Here is a 17,759-nt window from a genome sequence, read left to right on the forward strand (position 1 = left end):
AGCATTACCTGAGCCAAGATCTTTATTTCTACTTTGGATATGTTTTCCTTTCCATCATTTTGGCAGCGAGTAATGGGGAAAAGAGTCTCGTCACACAGTAGGCTTGAATGATGGTGTTTCCTTCTTCATCGATAGGGGAAGAAATTGATGCATATATGCATTGGTCAGGGGTAGAAGTCCCTTTAAGTTTACTCCATGAAGCCATTTCACCAAATACTGGGTAAAGGAATATCTATAGTCCACAGAAAATAAACAGTTTTGAGTGACTAGAACTTAATGTCTCTCTGATAATATGCGTTGGTGTCTATGTCTCCTTAACCCAGATAAGTCTGTGGCCCTGTGAAGACTATGTATGGGAGGAGGAGGGATTTAATTCTTTACTGGGCTCAAGGAGTTATGAGCAAAAGAAGAAAGGAATTAAGCCTATTTTACAAAACTTATAAAAGCTATTTTAGCATTCATCTACTTAAATTACGTAAATTACGTAAAGTAATAGATGTTGGTAAGAGAAAAAGATAATCTACACACAAAAACAGTAATAAATTTGATACAATAAACATATTTTTGTGGTCTATACAATGTTTAGGTAACACATTAACGTAACATAAAGGTAGTTATATTCATCAAGCACTTTATAGTCTGAACACGTTTTCAGATACGTCATATCATTTGGTCCTCACTGCAGTCCATCACAGAGGCAGCACTGTCCCATCTCCATCCTCCGGATGAAGTAACTGAGAGCAGGAGATCAGTTGATACTTCAGCAACCCCCACACGACTTGGGTGGCAGAGCAGAGTGTGAGCCACGCTCTCCTGCTTTTAAAACCATCCTAACAACCTATTCTTATAGAAACTGTTGCCATGGCTAATTCTCAACCTCCGCAGCATCAGCATCATAGCAGGCTTGTTACTCTCGTTACTAACTGCTTCTGGAAGCTGCAGGCAGTGTCATGGAAGGAAAAAAAGTCACAATGTCAAGTGAGATTTCTAATGTGTGTAACTTTCATAAAGCACAGGGAACCTGGGCATGTCGTACACATCTGACGATGAAATGAGACACTTACTAAGATGGATGTCTTTTTAAATACAACCGTCGTGCTGTGTGCGTGCATGCGTGTATGTGTCTGTATCTATTCTTATGTGTGGGTGTATAGAGCAGTGCAAAAAATATGATCCTGAGGGTGGCAAACCCCCAAGCCTCATTAAATGCAAGTTTCTGAAAAATACTGACGTGCCTTTGAACACAAAATATTCATGTATCTCTGATGGAAAGTATCATTCTTCAGAGTGTGCCGGATAAATACGATGCTATAAATCCCAGGCTCCCATGGAAGATTTTTCCAGTGGCTTAATAGACAGGAGGGGGAGCTAGCCCATTATGATTTTATTTGCTTTTGGAAATGGAAAAAAAAAAATGTCTCTATTGCTCAAAGCTCCTGGGCACACAAATAAAAAATGAATTACAGCATTAACCGTCTATGCAGCAAACTCACAGTTAGGTTAATAAAATATAAATACTTGCAGTGGCCAAAGAATAGCACATTTGATTAGGAAGGTGGGAGGTGGGTTGTTTAGGGCCGGAGGGTGATGAAGGTGTCAGTACGGGCTTGTGAGCTCGCTCTGTATGGATGAGAAGACCAGAGCTGTGTTTTCCCCCAGTGGCTGCAATTCCTAATGACTTATTACATCCCGGCCGACCAGGCAACATGGCACATTAGGAAGAAATGTAAGAGAAAAATTCACTTTCTTGCAGAGTTTACATTCTGAAGAGGCTAGAAATGAGCCCACGAGACCTTTCTCGAGAGGAGGTTAAAATAGAGATACTTCCCAGGAAAAGCCAAAGTGATTTTTGTCAATGATCTAGAAACTGAAACTGAGCTTGCCAGTATGCGGACAGCAGTCACTTGAGTCATCCACTGTCACAGAAAGGCTCTTGTGACAGTGGATGAGTGCGCATTGCTACGATGGTGAGTACTTGGTGTACGAAAAAAAGTGTGTCAGGTGACTGTTTATTAATTTTAACATTTGTAGCAGTGATAGCAGAAGACGTTCCTGGCAGGTGTGCGTCAATAAAAATACAATGTAAAGGCGAGAAACAGAGTCTCTGGCTCTTGAGGAATCAGTGTTTTAACCACATTGACAAATGTACCCCTGACTTAGCAGGAAGATAGAGAAAGAAAGTAGCGTTTTTTGAACACCTGCTAAATAGAAGCCACAGTGGTTGTTTCTTTCGCGGATCTTATCCATTGCATGTTCTCAAGGGTCCTGAAAGATGAGTATTTCAAGTTCATTTTTAAGCAAGATATTGAAGCACAAATGATTGACGTGATCCAGATCTCTGTGACTAAAAATCTCTGGGTTCTTCCTACCTCACCATAATTCCAGGGTTTATATGCTTCCTTTAAAATGTTTTTGTATTGTTTTGTCCTCAGCCTGATAACTCTGCGTCTCCTACAGTCTGATGTTTATCTTATAGCGAAGTCAGCTCTTCAAGTTTTAGGACTCACACTCCAGGGAGAGGGAACAGGACGTAGCTCATATTTAGACATGTGTCTGAAACATCATGCTCCACTTGCTCTCAAAATGCTGTTCTCTCCTCCCACTCTACTTCCTCCTCGTCCTCCTCATTTCTCAGTGGTACCAGCTCCATTAATTTGTGTATGTACGCAACGATGTATAATCTGAAGCAATCAAAGCGGGAAAACGTGACCTTTCTCTTCCTTTGTAGAAGCAACTCCAATAATTTTCAGTGTGAGATACATCAAGACTTCAAAGTTCCTCCAAGAGTACATGACGTCACAAATTTACTGAATACCTATAATTTTCAATGGATGCTGCCGGAGCTTAATAGTGCTGTGTTTGTGCATGTGTGTACGCGCGCACACATGCACGGGTGCAGTAGGGAAGGAATAACAGTGTATTTTCAAATGAATATTATAGGCTTTTTAGTTTTCAAGAGTTGAAGATGCCCCCCTCTACACCACGCACACACCAAAAGGTTAAAACAAAACAAACAAACAGAAAACTACCTTAGCTTAAAACAGCAAAGTGTCAACGTTATGCAAAGCAATGACCTATCAGTGTTTACTGAGGAGCTCTGAAAAGCTTATTGGTAAAGGAGCAATTTATCTGAGCTGGCCTTACGATGTGATACTACTGGTCAACTTGGTAAATCAAAACCCTTTCTCCTGCTTCTTCGTGAGATAATTTTTAAACTGTAATAGGATGAGTTGTTCTTTATATATTTTGTTATAATTTATTTTATTCTTTTGATCTCCTTTTGCGTTTTTCCCCCACTTTTTCATCTTTAATGAAAAGCTTTTAAGTAACAAAGTGGTTTTCAAGGTTTTGTCCAACAAGCTAGAAAGGGAAGTTAAGATAGGTCTGTGGCTAATCAGAACACACGAGAGGGTCCCCGAGTCTCACAGGGTTTCTGAATCTCAGTAAAATATATAAATGCAATGGCTGCTCATCGGTGCCTAAGGCTTGAAAGATATCCGTGGTTTGGGGCAAAAAGTTCCAGAACATGCTAGATGATACCATAAAATATCACCAGCGGGTTCTTCATAGTTAAGATGCAAAGATACGACATGGCCCTGGGGATCCAGCTGAGCCCAATTTTTTTTTTTAGCATATAGTAAGTAATATTCCTTTCTACAAGCCATAATTTCCTTTACCGTGCCTCTATCCAAGATCATAACTGAAATATCTTGCAACTTTCTCCTATAACATTTATTAACTCAGTAAACTGTTATTTAGTACCTGTTATATACTGATCTAAGCAGGTGACTTATACTTCCCCAGTAACTTTTTATTGGTATCATATGCATCAAAATAGCCCTTTTCTAATCCCCTAACAAGCTCTATTTTACAAGTTACTTCAATTCTCTGTGCTTCAATTTCCTCATTTTAAATTATAATGATAATTACAGAACCTACTTGATAAAATTTTTGTAAAATATAATGACTTAATATATGCAAAGTCCTTAGAAGACTGATATATGTTAAATATTTTATTGAAAAAAAAAAACTCTTATGGTAGTTACTATTATTTCTTCCTTGGGCCTTTGTGAGTGGGTGAGATTTAGACCTCTCCAACTGATGTTCCAGAGACAAGAACAGTGTGTGTGTGTGTGTGTGTGTGTGTGTGTGTGTGTGTGTGTGTGAGAGAGAGAGAGAGGATTGTACAAGGAATGTTCAAATGGAGAATTAGACTGGAAGTCATATTGTTAATAACAATAAAGAATATTTATAATAAAAACGATAATAGAAATTGCATTTAGCACTGATTATATAGAGCTGGGCTAGGAGCTTTACATATACCACTGCATCTATTGCCATTTATATGACCTTGGACAAATTAGTTCCCTTGCTAATTCCTTGTATTCCAATTGTCAAATGAGGTGTTAGACTTAATTATTGAATCATCTTGTTTTTTTAATTATTAGAAGAAACCTCTTAAAAATCGTTGCTAAATGCTTTATATCACTGGAAATGCTTTGATTACAGCACAAGATCTCCAACTCACCCAACTGTGTCACCCCCTGGGAACACAGCTTGGAAGCCTCTAGATTAAAAATGGTCCATTTCTTATTTTAGACACATGGCTCTAGGAATGCAGAACATCATGTAAATTATTGATAAAGCCCTGTGAGTTTTGCAGTTAATTTCTGTGGCCTAAAGGGATCTGACGTTTAGCGGCCAAGGAGACCTTAGCTCCTACGGGGAACTGGCAAGGGTTATATTGCTGCAGTCTGAGAGTGACCTTAGTAAGAGTTGCAGCACAAGTAACTGGAATAGCCTAAAAGTTTTGGTACTGATTTTTGGGTACCTAATGCTAGAGTGAGCCATCTCAGCCAGAATAGCTTCCATGCAAAGACCCGTAATCTTTGACAAGCTCAAACTTATTATAAAGAGTTGTTGTTGGCTAATAAGGGTCGTGCACTTGCTTTTCAGTGGTTTCTTCCCATGAACTTTCCCTGCTCCCTGAGATTCCCAGGAAGGAAATTGTGATTTCTGGCCTACAGGAACTGGAGGTTCTCTGGATAATTTTTCTCTTAGAGGCTAGTTTAGAAGCCACCCCTTCAGGGTTATACATGACTTTAGCATTAGATCATGGGTTGATCAAGGCAAAAGACACTTCTGAAATCAAAATCTGATCTAATTTATTGGGACATTTAATGGTTTCCCACCTCATAAAGGCAATGACCACTCATTGTAAGACCTTGGACAATTTACTTAAAACTTTCTGTATCTTGTTTTTATTCCTCCTCCATAAAATGGGTATAATAATAATAATGATGCCTACTTTGAGAATTATTGTGAGGATTAAATAAGTTAATACATATCATATATTCAAATAGTTCTTAGTACATAGTAAGTGCTACATGATTGTTAGCTATTATTATAATTATTACTATTACTTTTATTTTTGTACCTTTGGAAAATAAAGTATAAACTAGAAAAAACATCATCAGTGACTCTTCTACCGAGAAATAACTTGTACTAGTTATATACTAAATTTCTCTTAATTATTTTATTCTGTGTACGACATGAATATTTTTTGTAGAATTAGTTTTATACTAACATATTCGTTAGTAACCTGATATTGCATGTACCAATTTATCATGTGCATTTTCCATGTCGCAAAATATTCTTTAGTCACATGCTCTTTCTGACTTATAAGATTAAATTACATCTCACCGATGGATATTGTGTTGTTTCCATTTTCCGAAATAATTATCTGAAATGCTGCAATGGCCACACTTTAAACTATCAGCATTTATGATGCAAATGAAGTTCAGGGCCAGAGAGAGAGGCAGCTAGTGAAGGAGGTGGAGCCAGAGGGCCTGTCTTTCCCAAGAATTGCACGGCTTCTCCCACTGTACCACACTGCCCTCTGCTGAAGAGGGAGGGGAAGAAACGGAGCCTAGGATGAAGCCCCCTTGGCAATTTCAATTCTCTGGATGATCTCGGTTTCCGGTGGCTGATGGCACAGACACACGGGTTGTGTTTTGAGTTACTGCTGTGGGCTTGCTGGTGCTCCCTTACCTGTTGTTACCTCTCCTTGCTGCCTCTCCTTGCTGGTTGCTGAACGTGAACACAGGCAGCCTAACTCTTGAAGTCATGGGGATGCAGTGGGCAAAGGGAAATATCTTTTCTGGTTTCTTGTTTTCTCTGCCTCTGTCCTTATGGTACCGTCTCTGGCTGTGCAGCGTGGGCTCCTCAGGCCCAGTTTTACGTTTCTCAGAGAAGGCCCAGACCACGAGGATTTGTTTTCCATTTGTTATAGGACAGATACAGTGACTACTGGTCATAACTGGGTGACTCCCAAGGTTACCCATTGGTTGGGAGCCAGCTAAGAAGATTACGGAGCTAATGAGATTAGGTGAATGTGTTGATCATATCTTGAATTCATCGATTTGTTTATTCAATTAATATTCATTTTCCATATGCCAAGGGCCAGGCTCTAGATTGAGTGAATGATGAGGACACATTTTCTGCTTTCGTGGAGTTGACAGTCCAAGGGTAGGAGAAAAAATAAGAAAAAATTACAGGAATATAGTAACGAAGCAGGGTAAGAAGAATAACAAGCGAGTGAAAGTGAGTGTTACCGTTAATGAGAGAAAAGCTCACTGAAGTGATCTTTGAACTGATCTTGGAAAGTCAGGGAATAAGTCCTTAGAATGGAGAAGGTTTACCCCTGCTCCCAAATGCACTGTCCTGCTCTGGGTTTAAATGCCAAGCACAAATGTGCTGTGGGAATGGGCTGGCAACGCCACTGGTCCAAAGGATGCTCTCACTTTTGAAATCCCCAGGGAGCCTGCTCATCCCCCTGCGTTGCCGCTGGATGTTTTCAGAGAAGTTCCTACAGCAGCTTCTCTTCTATGCATGAGTTGAGCTGAGGGTTCCTCTAAGTCCCTGTTTTGCTCTGTATTAACAATATATTGGAACCTATTTATCAATATATATTTCAAAACACATTAACATTGCTCTTTGTCTGATGGCTCTCTTGTTTTCCAGCCCTGTTTTTTTCCCTTTTTATTTTGGAATGATTTCAAGCTTGCGGTATAGTGGAAAGACTATGCAATGAACCCTCATCCCACTTACAATTTCCAGATTCACTTACCCTTTTCTGTCTCTCTTTTATAATTTTTTTTCTGAACCATTGGCATATAGGTTGCCCACAATTTTACAGTCTTTCTCGTTTTATTACCTTACTATATTACTTCTCAGTATTTTCTAAGAACAAGGATATTCCTTTACATAAATACAATAAAGTTATGAAATTTGAAAAACTTAACATGGATACAATTTTTTAATTGAATCAACACTCCACATTGCAATTTCTTGATTTTTTTTTTCTAACGTATTTTATAGTGTTTCTTCCCTCCCCCTTCATTACAGTGTCTGGTCAGAATCGAACAACACATTGAGCATTCACACTCTTCCTGCCTTCTCTAATCTGCGGCAGTTTCTCAGCCTTCCCTGTCTCTGATAACGTCGACGTTTGTGAAGACAACACTGCAGTTATTTTGTAGGTTGTCTCACAATTTGGGTGACCTGATGCTTCTTGATTGGATTGAATATTCTAGTGTATTTGGGGGAAATGCCACACAGGTGATAGCGTGTCCTCAGAGCATCGTATCAGGAGGAACATAATGACATTTTGTCTCTTAAAAAAAAAACAAACAAACCTTTCATTTTATATTTGTTTCAGGTGTATAGTACATTGGTTAGATACTTATATCGTTTATGACGAGATCCTTGATGACTCTAGCCGCCGCCTGGCACCACACACAGCCGTAACAATACCATTTACTGTATTCCCTACGCTGCACTCCACATCTCTGTGACTATTGTGTAACTACTAATTGCCACTCCTTCCTCCCTTCACCTTTCCACCCAACACTCAACCTCCCTCCCCTCTGGCAATCACCAGATTGTCTTCCATATCTGTTTTCTTTAGTTTATTTCTTTCGTTCCTTAGATTCTGCATTTAAGGGAAGCGTGTAGTATTTATCTTTGTCTGACTTATTTCACTCAGGATAATACCCTCTAGGTCCATATATGTCATTGCAAATGATAGGACTTCATTTTTTTTTTTTGGCTGGGCAATATTCCATTGTATATAGGAACCACAAATTCTTCATCCAATCATCTGTCGATGGGCTCTTAGGTCGCTTCCATATCTTGGCTATTGTGAATAGTGCTGCTGTGAACATAGGGGCACATAGATCTTTATGAATGTTTTGGCTTTCTTTGGATAAATACGCAGAAGTGCAATTGTTGGGTCAAAAAGTAGATCCATTTTAAATTTTTTGAGGAGCCTCCAAACTGTTTTCCATAGCGGCTGCACTAATTTACAATCCCACCAACAGTGCACAAGGGTTCTCTTTGCTCCACATCCTCGCCAACACTCGATTTGTGATTTATTGATGATAGCCATTCTGACAGGTGTGAAGTAATATTTCATTATGGTTTTAATTTGCATTTCTCTGGCGATGAGTGATTTTGAGCTCCTTTTATGTCTATTGGCCATCTGTATTTCCTCTTTGGAGAAATACCTATTCAGGTCTTCTGCTCATTTCTTAATTGGAATATTTGTTTTTTGTTGTTGAGTTGTATGAGTTTTTTATAAATTTTGGAAGTGTTATCCATTTTCTTCAGTGTAAACATTTTTTTCTTTTATCAAGTAATTTGCAGAAAGCTATATTAAGAGTGTATTAAACATTAAAAATCATAAATAGATTGGTGATTCATTCCTGATTCAGTTTTATTATAATGAAAAATAATAATTTTCTAATCTCATCATTCTCATGTATTTATTAATTGGCATTATGACTATAAAAAGAGTTTTTCTTATCATGTATCTTTCTATTTTTATTTCTTTGATCTTTATTCTATGCAATGGGTTAGATTCCATTACTCTTATCAGTGTAACGAAGCAACAGTACCAACAAGATTTCAGGATTTATTTGCTGTTGTTGCACGTTCGTTTTTTGACAGAGTGTAGGAACAAAGTACTGAATTCCAAAATTATTTAGCTTCATCCTCGAACCCTACTCCTGGAATGGGATTATACTATTAATTTGTTATAAATATAGTCAGGGGGATGTAAAGTACAATACAGGGAATATAGTCAATAGTATTGTATAACTATTTGTGCTGTCAGATGCGTACTAGACTTATTTGGGCGAGCACTTCACAAGGTCTATAAATGTCTAATCACTGTGTGTTACGCCAGAAACTAATATAATATTGTATGTCAACTGTAATTGAAAAGTAATAAAAGAAAAAAAAGAAATATAACTGAGCCTGTTTGTATCCAGTTTTAGGATTTATTTCCCCATTGTTGTTTGTTTAACTTTATTTTTTGAATAAGTCGAACATTAACATGGCTCCAAAACTAAAAACCAAACAGAACTATATACTATACTCGGAGAAGTATTTCTGCTTGTCCTATTCCATTACTCTATTCCGCCCCCCACTTCTGTGATCTTTCTAGGTAAGCAGTTTTATTATTTTCTTTAGTCAGTCTCTCTCTCTCTCTCTCTCTCTCTCTCTCTCTGTGATGTTGTGTTTAGTGAACACTAAGCAGATGTATGTACTACGATAAGCAGAATTCTAAGATGGTCCCGAGTGAGTCAGTCTCACCTTGTACAATCTCTTCTAAGTATAGGTGGAAACTCCGAAAACATGGCACAGATGAAGGGGTAGCCACTTTCTTGATTATAGTATATTACATAACACTGGAGAGAGGAAGAAAGATTCTCCTGCTGGCTTTAAGGAAACAAACAGCCACATTGTGAGAAGACCAGCGAAAGCCTCATATGGCAGAGAACTGTGGGGCCCTTTAAGTGCTGGGCGTGGCCCCAGCTGACAGCCAGTGAGCGAGTAAGGACCTCAGTCCTGTAACCACAAGGAACTGAGTTCTGCCAGAACCATGTGAACTTGGATGAGGAGGAATGAAGCTCTGAAGATGCCAGATGTAAACCTCAAGACCCTGCACAGAGATCCTAGCTGAGCTGTGCCCAGATCTTCGACTCATGGAAATGAGATAAAAATGCAAGTTGTTTCGAGCTACTAAATTAGTATAATTTGTTGTATAGCATAAAAATACATGTTTCCTTTCTTTACATTCTTTCTTATGGAAAAGATACATATGTTTCCTTTCTTTACATTCTTTCTTATGGAAAAGATAGCATTTTATGTATATCTTGAAAATCTACATCCTGGTTAAATATGGAGATTTTTCTCTTCAATTCACAGTTGCATAACACTCCACTGTTGTTTTAACCATTTTTCAACATTCAGGCAGTCAGGTGGTTTCTAATATTTTACAATTACAAATAATGATAGTTTAACATTTTAAAGATGTGAAAATCTTTTCCTTAAAGTGAGCTGATTGATCTTTATTGATAGTGATGTTTGGTCTCAAATCTATCACAAATATTTTATTTTATAAATTTATTTATCTGTTTATTTATTATGAAGGATATCTTCTTTGTTCTTACATTTGCTTTTGATAGAGTCGGATTTATGATTTTGTTCTAGTGGTCACCTCTGTTTATGCCTTTTATAAGTTCCCTCAATCTCATTTTTCTTCCTTGAGGTATTACTATCTAGTTTTTCAGTTTCAAATGGTATTCTTTGATTTTAATTATTACTTATAATCATTGATTTTATTTCACATTGCCCTTTTCCTCTCCCTTTTCCTATTTCTTAATGTTGCAGTCTTTCAGTGTTTTGAGTACATGTAACATTTTTATACTCTTCGTGCCTACGTGGCCCCACCCTTCTTAGCTCTATAATTAAATATATCTTTCTCTATTACTTAGTACTGATAAAAGTGTGTAATGTGCCATTTTATTTTTCCTACTTATTAATCCCATGTGGGGCTTTGGGGAGGGAGGCTATACGTGTAAAGATTTGAAATAGATGGCCAGCAATATCCTCTGTATTCTAGCCTGGTTTTCTCTTCCTTCCTTCCTTCCTTTCTTCCTTCCTTCCTTTCCTTCCTTCCCTTTCCTTCTTCCAGCTTCCTTCCTTTTTTTGCATTTTCAATTTTAAAATAATTTTATGTGTGTGGGGCTTGGAGAGAAAACAAATGCATGTCTTTATTTTGCCAACCTAATTTCATTCTTATAGCTATTAGTTTACCCACTGCAACTGGTTTCTGGAGGAACTTATGTATCTGTTTTGGCTTCTAGGCTAAATGGCAAAACTAGCCCGTTGTAGTGTTTTAGCTCATCGGCCAGTGTCCTTGCTCTCATTCAGTCACAGACTTGGAGAATCTTCAGGATAGCTCTGGCAAAAATTATCCCGACGTGATTTGACAAATCAGAGGACACAATACATTTCTCCTCCCTAACTCTCATAAACAGCCTGTGGCTGTATGTCACCCAGGATGAGGGCTAGTGTGTCAGAAAGGGCTTCTGCAGGAAGGTGTGTGATAACGTTGGCGTTTACCAAGTAAAAAAGGAATGGAGGAAGAAACTTTAAGGCAGTGCAAACAGGTAAGAAATGTTACATGGGGCTGATAATGTGGTTCACAAGGCTCACAGAATTACATGAGAGCTGGAAGCCAGCTTTGCGGTAGAGGGCAATGGGAGAAGGGGTGAAGAGGCCTGAACAACAGGGCCTCCCCCGTGCCCTGCTCTGTCTCACCTGTCAGGAAACCAACTTTTTACTTAAATTAACATGGCTTACCCGATGGGGAGGTCTCAGGGTCACTGGTAGGGATGGCAGCCTTCCTTCATCCAACTCCTCCCAGGGAACTCTACTTTTTATGCATGAAGAGGGCGGTTCTCCTTCATGAATTTGCTCTCCGTCTTCCCTGTATCCTCACTGTATCGTTCTTGACTTTCTTTTCCTGTACAGTCATCCAATTTACCATTCACTCCTGATGTTGTGGCCAGTTTTTACACCGGGAACGTCAGGTCTAAAATGGCGTTCCTTACCCAGTGTATGAAGGAGCTTGTTCTCAGGGCCGTCAACACACAGGCTGTGGGCGTGTGCAGGGCTCCAGGAGACTCCAGAAATAACCTTGTGGTCTTGATTAGAAATGTGAAACATAATGCAAGGCATTTCTTTAGGTGGCATGTCTTATTCTTACAAACTGGATATAGATAGGATGAGAGAGAGAGGAATAGAGAAAAGGAAAGAGGGTGTTTCTTCCTATGGAATCTATGTAGTATGTTAACTCTCTCTATGTTTATACCACTCAGAAATTATCAGACAAAACCTGCCTCTTACTATAGGACTTAGAAAAATCTAGATAGTTAACAGCAGTTTTTTTGTTTTGTTTCATTTTGTTTTGTTTTGGTAGCTTGACTTGCAACCCTGGTACATAACCCAAACCGTGCCAAACATATTAAAGTAACCCAGATTTTTCAATACTAGCTATAGTTGAAAAGAACTAGAAATCAGAAAGAATCTGTTTTGGGGATAATGGGAGCAGCCACCCTGAGGCTCTGGGGGTGGTCAAGGCTGTGATTCCAGTGGAACTGCCCAGCAAGGGAGACAGTAGTATTCCCAGTGGGCCAGTTCTGTGACATGACTCTGGATATTGTCCCTGACTAGCCCAAGATATGTCTTTTCAGCCTCAATACCCTTTTGCATAAATGTGCCTTACTTAGAGTCTGTTGATTTCAGCTAAGCACCTTGATGCATATACTAGATAAATCTCTTCATCTCTTTGGGCCTCAGTTTCCCTCTCTGTGAAATTGGCTGGGTGGTCCATATAGTTTGGTAAATCAGTCTAGCATAGTAAGAGGATTTATTGAAGACTTTTTATGCTCAAAATGAAAGAAATAATAATAAAAGTTTTTTGAAGTAGATGTAGCAAACCACAGAACGGCTCATTTAGACTTTTCAGAAACTATTGCACACTCATTAGTTATTTTCTAGCATCACAATGACTAGTGACCTGGCAGTGAACTTCTTACTCCATGTAGTGAATTCTTGCTTATGTTAGAAGTGTGTTGGTCACGGAAGGAAGCTATTTAATGTTTTTAAAAAGTATCGGAATATAGTTTTTTAAAGAGGTTTTAGTTCTTCAATGGGTGTGCAATATGCCATTGTGGACAAAATTATACTTTCTATGGGAATTGCAATTTTCAGACTGAAGATATAATAAAAGGAGCCTGAGATACAGTCTGGGAAGAAAAAAAAGCTCCAGGGGAAAGAGGACAGATAGTCAGAACATATAAACTGAACATTCCATTATTTTCCAGGGGAGGGAGAATTGAGATTTTTTTTCTTTCTTAGAACAAGATAAAGACTTTTATATTTTTTTTTTTTTTTTTCCGGAAAATATTTCAAAGGATTTGACATTCCCAGATCTTTATAGGCAATGTGAGGTATTTTTCAGGTTACCGCAACATAAATATATTTCAGACATTCACCAAAGAAGATAGTTGAGCTGTCATAAGCTTGGACATAGATTTTATAATGCATAAAACTTATAGCTGCTTTGAAAACATGCAGATATAGAAGAAATCTGTTAGTTTGTGCAGATTTCACCAATAAAAACTCAAGGCTGGGAGAAACTGGATATTCTTTTTCTAACAACGTTCAATTTAAAACGTTAATTTCTTTTAGGTGATTTTAGGATGTTACACCACGAGATATAAATAACAACAACCAAAAAAAGGCGAAAGCACAGTTTTCCAATCACCTGAAAAATCACTCTGACACTTTTATAATGAGCTGGTTTAATGTTTTATTTATTTATTTTTTTTTTAAGTTGTTTAAGCATGAATATACTGTGGTAGCTCTTATTCACAGATCCCTCACTCAGATGTGCCTGTGTGCAGGCTGGATGTTTTCTGTTGAGTTTTAGATGTTCACCTTATTGTTGTTTGAAGGAGAGAGATCTGGGGACATCTCTCACTCCACCGTGCTTCTCTGATTTAATGTTAAAATGTCGGAATTCTCTCTTACTAACCTGAAAATATGGATAAGAAATGAGTACATTTTCCCATCCACTCATCTTAAACATTCATGGGAATGGTGAATACAGTTGTCCCTCAGTATGCTCGGGGGATTGGTTCCAGGAACTCTCACAGGTACCAAATTCCATGGATGCTCAAGGCCCTTACATAAATAGCATAGTATTTGTATATAACCTGTGCACATCCTCCTGTATACTTTAACTCAGCGGTCCCCAATCTTTGTGGCACCAGGGACCGGTGCTTCTGTGAGAATCTAATGCCTGATGATCAGAGGTGGAGCTGAGGCGATCATGCTAGTGCTGGGGGTGCAGCTGCAAACACAGATGAAGCTTCGCTTGCTCATCTCTTGCTGTGTGGCCTGGTTCCTAACAGGCCATGGACCGATACTGGTCTGTGGCCCAGGGGTTGGGGACCCCTGCTTAAAATCATCTCTAGATTACTTGTAATACCTAATTGAATGGAAATGCTATGTGAATAGTTGTTATATATATTGCTTAGGGAATAACAACTAGAACAAAAGTCTTTACATGTTCAGTACAGATGCAACCGTCATAGGCCTAACTTCACAGTACATGCCAGCAATAACGTAGCATTTTTTTTCAAATATTTTTGGTTTACGGTTGGTTGAATTTGAGGATGAAGAGCCTGTGGATATAGAGAGCTGACTGTAAACATAAATTTTCTGTTGTTTATGACTGATGGGCCCTTCTTTAGATGTGTTGTTGGTATAAATAAGTATTTTATCTCTGGTTGAAAGCCCCTGAAAGCTGATGACTCTGCTTTTTAGCTCTTTCCAATAGTGATATTGAGCATCACAGGTCTTTATCAGCTATTTGATGCTGCGCTCAGTATACTTTAAAAAATATCTGTCTTTTCAAGTCTAGGAAACACAAAGCATTTGTAACAAGTTATATGGAATTGGAAATCTAATTAACCAATGTTTGGCATCCAGAATTATTTGTCTTAAATTCATCCATTTATTCAACATGACATTCAACTGAAAATTTATTGAGTACTGACTGGGCACTGTGCTATATGCTGAGGTACAGTGGTGAGCAAACAGATCTGGTCTCTAATCTCGTGTCTAGTGAGACATATGTTATACATTATGCCCAAATCAGTAAAATGGTAACTGTGCTAAAATTGTGAAACATGTAAAAATAAAATAGCAGAGCGTATTGAAAATGTGTTCAGTGTCCTAATCAGGCTTCCATTCTGAAGAACAATCAATTGGCAATTATATAAGGCAAATATCTCCTTATTAAAGGTCAGTTTAATTAGTATTTCCACCTCGCATCAAGACCTTCTGTCAGCATGTACAATAGGGAGATTAACCTGGTTAGAGGGATCAGGGACAACTTTCCTGAGGAGTAACTTCTGGACTGAGAGCTAAAGAGTGAGTTTGCAAGTACCAGGTAAGCAGCAGAAGGACAGGGCTTGAGGCACCGGGAATAGCTTGTGTAAGTATGCAGCCTACCTGAAATGTGGTGACAGGATGTTGGTCCAAAGTGGCTCTAACTCACTACTCACTGCACACCAACCCCTCCCCAGATCCAATGATTACACAGACATTCCACACTGTCGACATCCAGCCTTTTGGTATAAATTTCAAGAAAATAAAATGGAAACAGTGCCGGGTTAAATGGAGAATAAAAAATGCCAACACAGTGCTCTTGGAAAAAGAGGTGGCTTAAAAAAACCTGTTCATTCTGTAATGAATAGCATGCAGAAATGATTCATCTAGAAGCGGGTACCAAACGTGCCACTGCCCACAATAAAAGGATAGCAAATTCATAAGAAAGATGAAAAGTGAAGTTTTTACAGGAAATAGCCAAAGAAAATCTTCAAGAGCAACTGAACTGCAACCTCAAAGAAATTAAAATAAATGTGAATTAAAAATGATGATTGGAAAAGAAAATGATGATTGGAGAATGAATAACAATGGGCACCAAGGTGTGCCTCCTAGGTCCCCCCCAGGAGGATGAGCTCCTAGAGCAGGTGACAGTGCTGCTGGCCAAGAACTGTCTGCCTGGGATTACGTCGGCCACAACAAGCCACTCAGCTCTCATCCAAGCCCTCCCCGGGGTGGCTAGCATCCACTGACCAAGCAAGGCAGGGTTATAAACACCTGGCCATTTGGGCCCTACAGGGGACACCACCAATAAATCATTTTACCTCCAGAGCTTCTCTTGAGATCTGTCGACGCTGTCATTTGGAATCACGCCAGAGTTTGATTTCTTCATCTGCCCAATCCTGATTTATTCCTCTTCCTTTCACACACGTGGATTCCAAGAGCACGTCCAAATAAACATCCTTCCTCCTAAACTCCATCTCAGACTCTGCTTCCCAAGGGATTCAACCTGAAACAAAATGTAACCTATTCCACAGGAGAAGCTAAGTTAAAAGCATAAGATGAAGTGGGAAATGACAGCACTGAGGAAAGATACTGAAACCCATTGTGCCATTGTATTCAAAACCACATCAGAGGCAGCAATGTCTGGAATTGACTTGCAGAAAATAGAGTCAATTATATGAAGGGAATTTTGAAAAAAGAAAAAAAAAACCTACAGAATGCAGATGAAATGGGCCAAGAAGAAAGCAATTAAAGATAAAATGAACTATTTGGAAGTTAGGTGCTTGCATGACAATTGGGGTTATTAAATAAAATAACCAAAATACTTATGGAATAGAAATACATAAAATAGTAACTTTTTTTTTTTGAAATAGAGGAATATTTGAATCTTTTAGCATGCACCATATTGTCTTAGTTTGAGACAAAAATGTGAATGTACATGCTCTTTTGGAGAGGTGACTGCAGGGCACAAGAGAGGATGAAGAGAAAGGAGGAAAAAGAAGGAGAAAAAGCCAATAAAAGGTGTGTTAATGAGCTGGTTTCTACTGTGGACCCCTGGGTCAGGGGTGCAAGGTGCAACACGTCAGAATAGTCCTACCAGAAAACAGGACGCTGAGGCATTTAGTACTGACTTCCATCTTCCACTGTTGAGGTCGGTTGAGGTGGCAGCAACTATGCCCTGCCACAGTGGCCGGCAGCCAACAAAACTCCTGGCATTGGAGAGAGGCTTCAGGAAGAAAAGAGGCAAATTCAGGTGTTTGAGGTGGGAAATTGTGAGCATCCTGGGAACTGTCTGCATCTACAGGTAAATTCAGTGGACCAGGGGGACATTGGGCAAGGTATCATTGGCTTTCTAAAAAACAATGTAAAATGATCAAGATCGAGACAATTCGATGAGGTTATGGAAATTCAAGAATGAATACAAATTGCACAACCACATAGAGGAAAAATTTCACCAATAAAAAGAATAGACAACCATTTGCACGTGAAATGACAGAAGACAGAGGAACAGGTTTGCAGAGTGTTGCGGGACAATAAATATGTCCAGCCAATAGAATGGCTGTTCTATTGGACAAAAATCAACCCTCTCAAAACAAATACCTGTCACCGATGGGCATCTGTGCCATCAAAGGACTATCAGTGACCACTGAGTCCATGATGCTCATTATGTTGTGTATTGTATCCCCTGCACTTTGGATATGGCACATAGAAGGAACAGTAAATACTCATTAAAAAATTAATATGTGAGTGAAGACATTTAATGTGAAATAACATTGGTAATTATGTATACAAAGAAGGTAGTTCCAATAATTCTGTTCAGAAAACTATTTTACAAAAATAGCATATCTTCCAATTGAGGGAATAATTTGACTCAAATGCATGTGGTTAGGAGAAAGCATACCCTTCCTCTGTTTGAGTCCCTAAACGTAATCACTAAATCACAACTT

Source organism: Pteropus medius, unplaced genomic scaffold (genome assembly GCF_902729225.1).
Source record: "Pteropus medius unplaced genomic scaffold, Ma_sr-lr_union100, whole genome shotgun sequence".
Lineage (NCBI taxonomy): Eukaryota > Metazoa > Chordata > Mammalia > Chiroptera > Pteropodidae > Pteropus > Pteropus medius.